Source organism: Palaemon carinicauda, chromosome 33, assembly GCF_036898095.1.
Source record: "Palaemon carinicauda isolate YSFRI2023 chromosome 33, ASM3689809v2, whole genome shotgun sequence".
NCBI lineage: Eukaryota > Metazoa > Arthropoda > Malacostraca > Decapoda > Palaemonidae > Palaemon > Palaemon carinicauda.
Window position 1 is genome coordinate 28,543,104 of NC_090757.1, and position 10,369 is coordinate 28,553,472.

At 37.8% G+C, this 10,369-nt stretch overlaps 1 long non-coding RNA gene across 1 annotated transcript in view; it reads right to left on the reverse strand.

The window, feature by feature from the left end:
• The window catches only part of LOC137626099 (uncharacterized), a 69,868-nt gene extending 61,597 nt beyond the window's left edge, over positions 1-8,271 (reverse strand). The window contains exon 1 of the long non-coding RNA XR_011040989.1: positions 8,133-8,271. This is a non-coding gene — a long non-coding RNA (uncharacterized lncRNA). The remainder of the gene's footprint in view (positions 1-8,132) is intronic.
• Between the last annotated feature and the right edge of the window lie 2,098 nt (positions 8,272-10,369).

Here is a 10,369-nt window from a genome sequence, read left to right on the forward strand (position 1 = left end):
TGGAATTGATGCAAAGAGAGTAGCATCATCTGCATATGCAACAAGCTTATTTTATAGGCCAAACCACATGTCATGTGTATATAGTATGAAAAGTAATGGGCCAAGAACACTACCCTGTGGAACACCGGATATCACATTCCTATACTCACTATGGTGCCCATCAACAACAACTCTTTGAGATCTACTACTTAAAAAATCAATAATAATGCTAAGAAACGACCCACCCACTCCCAACTGTTTCAGTTTGAAAACAAGGGCCTCAAGATTAACACGGTCAAAGGCAGCACTAAAATCAAGGCCAATCATACGAACTTCCCGACCACAATCAAGGGATTTCTGTACTGCATTGGAGATTGTAAGAAGAGCATCACATGCTCCAAGGCCTTTACGAAAACCAAATTGCAAACTAGGGAATAGATGATTACCTTCAGCAAACCTATTAAGACGTTTTGCCAGAAGACGTTCAAAAACTTTAGATAATATGGGAGTTATGGAAATTGGGCGGTAATCAGTGGGACTTGAGCTACCACAAACACATTTACATAGAGGAGTAACATTACCAATTCTCCAACAAGTGCTAAAAGCTCCTCTTCTTGCTAACTTGCGTAAAATAACAGATAACTTTGGAGCTAAGAAATATATATAAGTAGTATATGTTATTCATAATACAGGCAGTATATTTGCAAAGCTCTATTCAATTATGAGTTTCAATATCCTAACTAAGAATGCACCAATCTAAAATTAAACCCACCCTTCCACAGAGGCCAATGTGATCATGACAACTGCTCAAACCCAAAGCCTGTGTCCTGCAGTGGGCTAGAAATGGCTGCATTTATTGTTGTTGTTGTTGTTTAACTTAGGTACAATGTACAATTGGGTATTATTACAGTATAGAACAACACAGTACAGTACTGTAAAAGCTTTAGTAAAGAAGAAATTGGTTTATATAAAACTGGTTTTTTTTTCAAAAATTACCTTTATTTCCATCAAAAATAAATAGTTATTAAAATATACCATAATATATCCTATGGTAACGGGGGCCACCCAATGGAAACCAAGGGTTTAGGGTGGGGAAAATTTACTGGCGAATCAATAAATAATGATAAAACTAATATTTCCTTCTCTGCTAATTATTCTCTGGGACACATAATAAATCCACAAAAAATTACACAAAATATGGGGATCCTTTTCCCCTGAAATATTTATTTCACTCTCTTGTTTAGGCCTATAGCTTACAAACAAGACGTATCTGCTCCTCTTTGTGTGTTTGTGCATAGCTTATGGTAATTTTTCGTAATAATCCCACCCAGCACTTATGTTGTTATATGTACCAACTGTGATGTATGGATCGGAGTTGTGGGGAATGAAAGTGATGGAGAGACACAAATTGTGTTTGAGATGAAGTGTCTAAGGAGTATGGCTGGTGTATCTCGAGTAGATAGGGTTAGGAACGAAGTGGTGAGGGAGAGAACGGGTGTAAGAAATGAGTTAGCGGCTAGAGTGGATATGACTGTGTTGAGGTGGTTTGGCCATGTTGAGAGAATGGAAAATGGTTGTCTGCTAAAGAAGGTGATGAATGCAAGAGTTGATGGGAGAAGTACAAGAGGAAGGCCAAGGTTTGGGTGGATGGATGGTGTGAAGAAAGCTCTGGGTGATAGGAGGATAGATGTGAGAGATGTAAGAGAGCGTGCTAGAAATAGGAATGAATGGCGAGCGATTGTGACGCAGTTCCAGTAGGCCCTGCTGCTTCCTCCGGTGCCTTAGATGACCGCGGAGGTAGCAGCAGTAGGGGATTCAGCATTATGAAGCTTCATCTGTGGTGGATAATGTGGGAGGTTGGGCTGTGGCACCCTAGCAGTACCAGCTGAACACGGTTGAGTCCCTGGTTAGGCTGAAGGAACGTAGAGAGTAGAGGTCCCCTTTTTGTTTTGTTTCATTGTTGGTGTCGGCTACCCCCCAAAATTGGGGGAAGTGCCTTGGTATATGTATATATGTATGTATGTATGTATTTCTCAGGTAAAACACGTGAAATAAATAAATTCTCGACATTACATTATCCACGCAAATACATAATAAGAGAAATAAATTAAATTAACTTATGGTAAATAAAAAATTTTTCTAAGTCCCTTTTTTATCTTCACAGTGACACGGAGAGTAGCTCCTGTTACTTCGTTTGTTCCTTCCTATTCTATTAAGCTCCACCCCTTTGCGCACTGTGATAATTTTCGCCTGATTGCGCCGAAGTCGTGGTTAACCTTGACCTTACTGAGCGTGTGTGAAAAAAAAAAATATTCTCCCGTTTTGCGGGCTCTGTAATATGAATTGGCCTATCAGAATCTAGATAAATTATAATCTCACCATTTCACTGGTCCTTGATGAAAAACGTTATTCATGAATATCCGTGAAGCCCGCTCATTTTCAAATTACAAAGCATTCCTTGGCCTCTGGTGACCGCGTGACCGTTCATTAGTTCAGTGATGGCGACTCTGTGTACTAGTTGTGAATTTACCCCACACGAGGCTACTAAACTATTTTTAACAAATAACGAAGAAACTTTAAATTTTTGCGTAATCACGGTGTGCTTCCTTTAGAAATAACTTGCCCGAAGTGTTATAAACCATGTTCTTTGCAACCTGATCGTCATTATTGGCAGTGCCACGGTAAATTTAGAAAACCAAAAGGACCGAGTGGCCTTAACGCACAACCAGGACCCAGTGGGGCATCAAAAACCATTGAGCAGGTTTTCACTCCTGATTTGGGGAATTCTGACTCCGACTCAGACTATTAAGGTAAGCCATTATAGATTTAAGGCACAGTGTGAACAAAGGATACGGCAAAATACTCGCCCACGCAGTGAACGCACGCAGTGAACGCGCGCAGCGCAACATTACCGCTTACCAGAACATACGGAGGTGATGTACAGTAATATTTAATTGCGAGTGAAGCGAGCCACAGCTGAGCAAAGATCAGGGCGTGAATAATTATTGTTAGTTTATCAATGATAAGGCTGAGCTAAGATCAGTAAACATTCAATAGGAAATTAGACTCGGAAGAGAACGGGCCAATGATAGTTTTCGTTGTGCTGTTCCTCATTTTTTCATGAAAAAACATTTTCGTTATTTTTCTAGTTGTTTTTTCCATTATTCTCTACCGCAATTCATTATTTTTCAGTACCCAACCTGGTGTTCTCTAAATTACTGTTGGGTGGTGATACTCGGAAAACGATACATTTGCGGGAGTTAATAGCATCAGAACACAACAAAACAACAAGAAAACTAACGAAAAAAATATTTTTTTCATGAAAAAAGCGCTGGGTGGGATTATTACGAAAGATTACCAAGGTTATTGCGAAATAATTACTTTATACTTCTTGCGCACAAGCCATCCGGTTTTATTGTAGTGTATTACAAGGCAATGTAACCTAGGAAAACAACTACTGTACTGTACTGTACTTTTTCTTATAGAAAAAATTACGCTCTCTTAAAAAATGACACTCGTTCCCGTCGCGAATGAATAGTTTCAGAAATATATATACATCTATATCCTACGATAATGGGGGACCCCCAGTGGGAACTCGGGGTTTTGGGTGGGGAAAACATACTGGGGAAACGATACATGATCGTAAAACAAGCTTTTTCTTCTCTATACATTACCTTCTTGAAGGTATTATTATCGGAGGAAAATACAAAACAGTATGACTGGATAAACTTTGGAGGCGGCGTTGCAAAGATTATTTCATGAAAAAATACAGTAACCAGTGCTGCCAACGTCTGATGTAGAACAAATGTTAGCATTCCATGCTAACATTAGCACCCGTACGTACGTTCGTTCGTGCATACCAGTTTTCGACCTGCGCAAATATCCCTCCCCCTGCGCAGAAAGCTTTTTCCCCTCCAATGACTCGTTTTATTATCATATACCTTTTAAAATCATCTCATTTTATATTCCCATTCAATATTATTTATCATTCATTCCATTTTACCTTCCTATATTGGGTTTATTTCTTTTGTTATTTCCTTCTTCACTCCCCGGTTTCACATAAATACTTGCTCTGGACTAGTTTTCCTATCCAGTTCATTCATGGTAAAATCATCTCATTTTATATTCCCATTCAATATTATTTATCATTCATTCCATTTTATCTCTCTATATTGTTTTTATTTCTTTTGTTATTTCCTTTTAACTCCTCGGTTTCACATAATTACTTTCTCTGGACTAGTTTCCCTATTTACTTCATTCATGTTTACCCTCTAGACTCCGTTGTTTCTCCCTTAACCAATCACGAACCGATACGCATTCAAAGTTTACACAAGGGGGTTGTCAACTGCTATTTCCCTACCCCCCTTCCTTTATCTCTTTGAGTGGTCTGTTCATTCACCTTCCACCAATCCCTTTTCCCTTGAAACCTTTGTCCTAGTAAGGTGTCCGTCATTTCAAGTGAGATTTATTTTTCCTTATTTTGCGATGGAGGAAGTTAAAGAAACTTTTAACGGCTGCAGTATTCCGTACCTAAAAGCATTTGCTAAATTCCATGGTGATTTTTATGAGTCTTCAGCCAATGTTGATAATTTCCTGAAAACACACAACGTAATTCCTCAACTCTTACAGTGCCCTAAGTGCCGTTCTTTTTTATCTTACTGGAAAGTCATTCCCGTGTTTTATTGTAATACTGAATCCAACATACCTAAAACCAAAAAGAATCGTCGTTGTGGTTATACCGTTACTTCTTATAAAGATACATTTTTTTGAAAAAGTCGTCTACCCCCATGGAAGATAATATCATTTGCAAACCACTTTTTACATAAACATTGGCCCCACAACCATCCTCATCCTAGTCATAGGAGTTAAGCCATCAGTCTCACCCTCCCGTGACCCGCAAGTCTCGTCGTCTTTTTCATAAAGGTAAGTCATTCCTCAATAGTCATTATATGTGTTTTGTGACCAGGGAACATCTTAGGTTTGGTTAGGTGGGTTTGTTAGGTTCTGTGCCCTTTTTGTACTTTTTATAAATTGTGTAACACTTATATGGGAAATTTATTTAAAATACATCTGGAAATATCTATCATTAATATTGCTAGTAATGTCACCGTACGGATGGTAACTCTGTGTATCATTTGTAACATGGAGAATTCTACCGTTTTCTGTAAATACCTGAGGTTTGTGACCTGTCATACTACTAGGTTAGGTTAGGAGGGTTTGTTAGGTTCTGTGCCCTTTTGGTACTTTTTATATATTGAGTAAAACTTATATGGACAAATTATTTAAAATTCGTATGGAAATATCTATCATTGCTATCATTGGTAATGCCATCGTGCCATTGGTAACTCTGTGTACCATTCGTCATCGTTTGTAACACTGTGTATCATTGGTAACGTTGCTACTGTTATCGTTCGCAGCACATTCGTAAGGGAAGTGACACCGTTGAACAAGTGCTTTTATTTAAATATTTTAACACAACATATATGACAATAGTAATTATATTTATCCATTCTAACAGAAAATATATTTTTTCCTGTAGGAAATAACGTGATTTACCCGTTTTCACCTTTATTTCATCCTTAATAACAGTAACCAATTCGGCAACTTAAAGTTAGTAGAATTGGTTGATCTATTTGTTTCCGGTTAAAATGAAGGTCAAATTCGGTTAAATCTCATTATATACTATAGGAAAACATGTATTTTCTGTTCTAAATCACACCCTGTAATACAATAAAAATTTACCAGCCACCCTTCCACTTTCTTTCTACTAATGGAATTAGGCCTACTCCTGTTTGTTAATTTGTAAGTAGCTCCTTCTCCTACCATATGACATAGTTTGTTATATCTGGGCATGTTTGTATGCCAGAGTGTGACATAGGCAGTTTTGTGACACGCCCCATTTTCTTAGGACAACTTCTCAGTTCCTTTGTAGCTGTGTTGGGTGTGTGGTATGGAGCCCAACGTAACAAATTGTGATGGCTGCCACTACGGCTATAATGGATGCTATTGCCAAGTTTCATGGTGAGTATTACAATACACCCAATGTAAAACATCTTGTTAAGAGCTCATTGTGTTATCCCTCAAAGATTAAAGTGTCCCAAATGCAATTCTGAGTTAGCATTTAGAGAAGACCAGCATAGTTTCTGCTGTAATTCCACTGTAAAGATTGCCATGAAAAAAAAAGCCAGCATCAATCATAAGGTAAGAAATTATTTGGGATTTACATTTAAAGTTTGTGACCTGGGTAAAGGAGTTAAGGAGTCTTGCCTTCGGCTATGTCTGTGACCTAAGTAGATTTGTGACCTGTCACCTGGATAGGTTTGTGACGTGCGAAGGGGGGTTCCGAGGAACTACTAGATTAGGTTAGGTGGGTTTGTTAGGTTCTGTGGCTTTTTAACAATCTGGAGTGTTAAAAAGTCATGTTTTATCCTGTTTTTGCCCACCCAAACTCCTAGGTTCCCACCTGTGTCTGTCAGGAAATTGAGGAGCATAACGGGAGAACGGCTTAATTATAGTGGAAATAAAGGTCCAATTCGTTGAAAGCACATTATTTGGCATTATTTACGGTTGGAAAAGTTGTTTTTTTTTTATTATAGCAAAACACTGGCAAACTTTAATGTCCTAATATACCCTACAGTAATGGCGATAACCCAGTAGTAACCAAGGGTTTTGGGAGGGGAAACGGTAAAGTTTTGGATTCAACCAAATTGGGAAATGTATTATATTAATATATTTTCCTAGTAAAGCACGTGATAACAAAACACTTCTTCTCAATACATTATTGTCGCTAATGCATACTTACAGAGAAAAAAAATATTTCAGGAATTGAAGGTCTTGACTTTTTCTAAGTTTAGTGTATATCTTTCCATGGGCACGCAAGGTAGCTCTTGTTCGTTTGTATGTCTGTTTTCATCTTACTTGGCTCCGCCCCATTGCGTAATGTGACAATATTTACTTGAATGCGCATTTGCTCCTCCCACTAATGTCGCTCCTCCAATCAAAATACTACTGGGTTATTTTCAAGGGTTATTATTGGACGATTCATTGGTCTCTCAGTCTTGTTTCAAGGATCTGTTTTTCGTGCAATATAACATTGTAAACAATACTATTTTGTTTTTTTCCCTATTTCATTATGGGAGAAACCCGTGATTGTCGTTTGTTTTCGGTTTTCAAAAGTTCCGGTTTCTATATTTTCATCACACGTCATTTTACTGTCATGGATCCTCCGGTACGGTTGTGTGAAATATGTCGTTATTCCTATTTTGATGTGATCGGCCAATTTCATGAGAATTATAATGGAACTCCTGAAGTAGTGAATCGTTTTCTAAGGGAGCATTCCGTATTACCTTTAAGTGTCCAGTGTGGTAAATGTGATTCGCCTTTACATTTTCGTGAGGATAGACATGTGTGGTATTGTACCAAATCTGAACGTATTCCAGTACTTGATGATTCAGAAGAGGGTCAACCACAACCTTCCACATCTTCATCGTCATCTTCCGTTTAAGGTAAGAAGTGATTTAACAAAATATATATATTCAAATTTACCCCTGGTTAAAGGGGGGGTCGCAGGGGGGGCGAAGCCCCCCCCGGTAGGGGTACAGGGCCCCTAGGTTAGGTTAGGTGGGTTTGTTAGGTTCTGTGGTGCCTTGAAAATTACTTTGGTCATAAGGGGGGATCGCAGGGGGGGCGAAGCCCCCCCCGGTAGGGGTACAGGGCCCCTAGGTTAGGTTAGGTGGGTTTGTTAGGTTCTGTGGTGCCCTGAAAATTACTGTGGCTTTAAGGGGGGGTCGCTGGGGGGCCCTACCCCCCTCCCCCGGTAGGCCTAGTTAGGGGTATGGGGGAGGGGTGCTGGAACATTAATTATTCATTTATTGCAAATATCATTCAATGCCCCAACACCCTCCCCCCCCTTCCCCCACCCAAAACCCCGGTTCCCAAAGGGTGTCCCCCATAATTGGTGGGATGAACTAGGGTATACATAGTAAATCTCTAAATCGGTTGGTTTGCAGTCAAAATAAACGTTAAATTCATTGAAACCACACTATTTCTGATGCAACAAATATATTTTTATTGCATTTTTCCAAATTTGGCTGAAACTAAAAATTTACCGGGGAAACTTTACTGGTGAATCAATGAATAATGGTAAAACTCACCTTTTCTCCTCTGTACATTATTCTCTGAGACGCACAATTATACCCAAATGCTTCTTAAGTCTGGAGAGTTGTTTCTTCTTCGGCAATGTTTACTTTTAATGACTTCTGTCTTCATCTCACTTTCTAACGCAAACACAAGCAGTTCCAAATTCAGGGCTGCCTACTGACGCTAGGCCTAGTCCCAGTTTCACCTCTCCCTAGTCTCACTTGATAACGTCTGTCAGTTACACTATATTGAACTGAGGAGGAATGTGCTATCATACTAAATGATTTGTCTATATGTATTATAATACGCACAATTTTACAATATACTAATACACACAGGGATAACGTCAAACGGCAACTGTTGTGCGGCAATTGCAATTAATTCCCTCAACACTGATACAAAGTAACAATAATCACTTTCAGTGAGTCGGCAACATCAAGCGCTGAACTCCACAGAGCATCCACACTTTCATAGACTTTACAATGATTGTAATTTTTATATAGATATCACGTGGGAAATAAATAATAAAACACTCATATTGATTAACTATTACTTTTTATTACATTTTATTCGACATACATCATCTCTTTACAAAGTGTGGAATTTATCAACACTCGGATTCCACATTCCACAATTGATCAAGATGTGGAGCAGATTAGCCGTATCAATTACGAAAATTCCACGTTTCGGCAGCCCTGGTTTCAATTACAGTTTATTGGCTGAGAGCTGTGACATCATTATGACGTGATGGTTTCACAACCAATTACGAATGGCTTCCGTCGAAAACCTAGTACTAGACCAAAGACTATATAGTCTTTGTAGTAGACTTTGGTAAAAAAAATGTGGGTTAAAAATTAATAAAGAAAAGAGTAATATTATGATTTACAATATGAAAGAAAAGCCAGATAACAGAGGGAATCAAAGTAGTAGAAAGTTTAACATAATTACGAATAAAGCTAGACATCAATAGGAATATATTTAAAACCCAGAAAAGGGTAATGATAAAAAAAGCACAAAAGTTAGCTAATTTAACCTATTCAGCTATAGAGAAAAGTTGCAATAAAGTAACGAAAGGAAAAACGTTCTGGAAAAGGTATTGCTTTACCATCTATTTTTTTATGGAACAAGTATTATAAATCTAACAGAAATTGAAATAGAGAAACTACAAAGAATAGAGAATGGGGCTTACATGAAGATTTTAAGTGCCACTAAAAGCACAGCTAATACTAGTTTTAGAAAGGAGATAGGTGCATCTTCTATAAAAGCAATAGTACTTAAATCGTACCTTGAATGGGAAGAAGGAAATACTGGAAACAATTATCCTGGATATTCAAGAAAAAAAGAAGGAAGATGGTGGAAACAACCTGCAAAGTACTTAGAAGAATTAAGTATGGGCATAAGACAGATACGAAGGATGAACAAGGCAGAAATAAAATCGGAAACCAGAAAGTGGGATACTGAAAAGTGGAGAGAAGAAATAGAAAGTAAAGTGAGCTTAGAAATATATAGGACGTGGAAGAAAGAAATTAAAGAAGAGTTAATTTATGACAATGCATTTGCTTCAGTGATATTTTTTAGGGCAAGAACTAATACGTTAAAACTAAATTATGTAAATAGACATAATGAGGGAAACGTAAACTGTAATTTTTGTGAAAAGGAGGAGGAAGATTTAATATACTTTTTTTTTTTTTTTGCCAGAAATATAGAAAAGAAAGGAATGAAGTAATTGAGCTACAACAACCATACAAGGAAGACCTAGAGAAAATAGTAGGATTATCTTTATTTAGTGAAACAAATATAGAAAAGAAAAAAAAAGAAGTATTAAACCTGATGTGGAAGAAAAGACAAAACAGTACAGAAAGATAAACTTTGGAGGCGCCGTTGTAAAGTCTACGATGCCTCATCCCTGTGAACCTGAGCAGAGTAATAAAGTAACCTTTACAAGTCCACCGGTATCTGTGCCTTACTGAATACTTCGAAATTTTATTACTATTTTTCTTATGGTGGTATTAAACTAGTGATTGAATATGCTCAAAGACATAATTTCATTCTTAAGAAAAAGTGTTGCGAGTGCTGTGGAGCTATTTGTAGGACTAAACAGAATATTGTACAACGCTTCTGTAAACATTACAAACACACACAAAAAAGAGGTTGGTGTCAATCATAAGGTAAGGAATTATTTGTGATTTATTTTATTAAGGATTCATTTGACTTACTTTAGTTTGTGACCTGAGAAGGGGGGTCGGGGGTG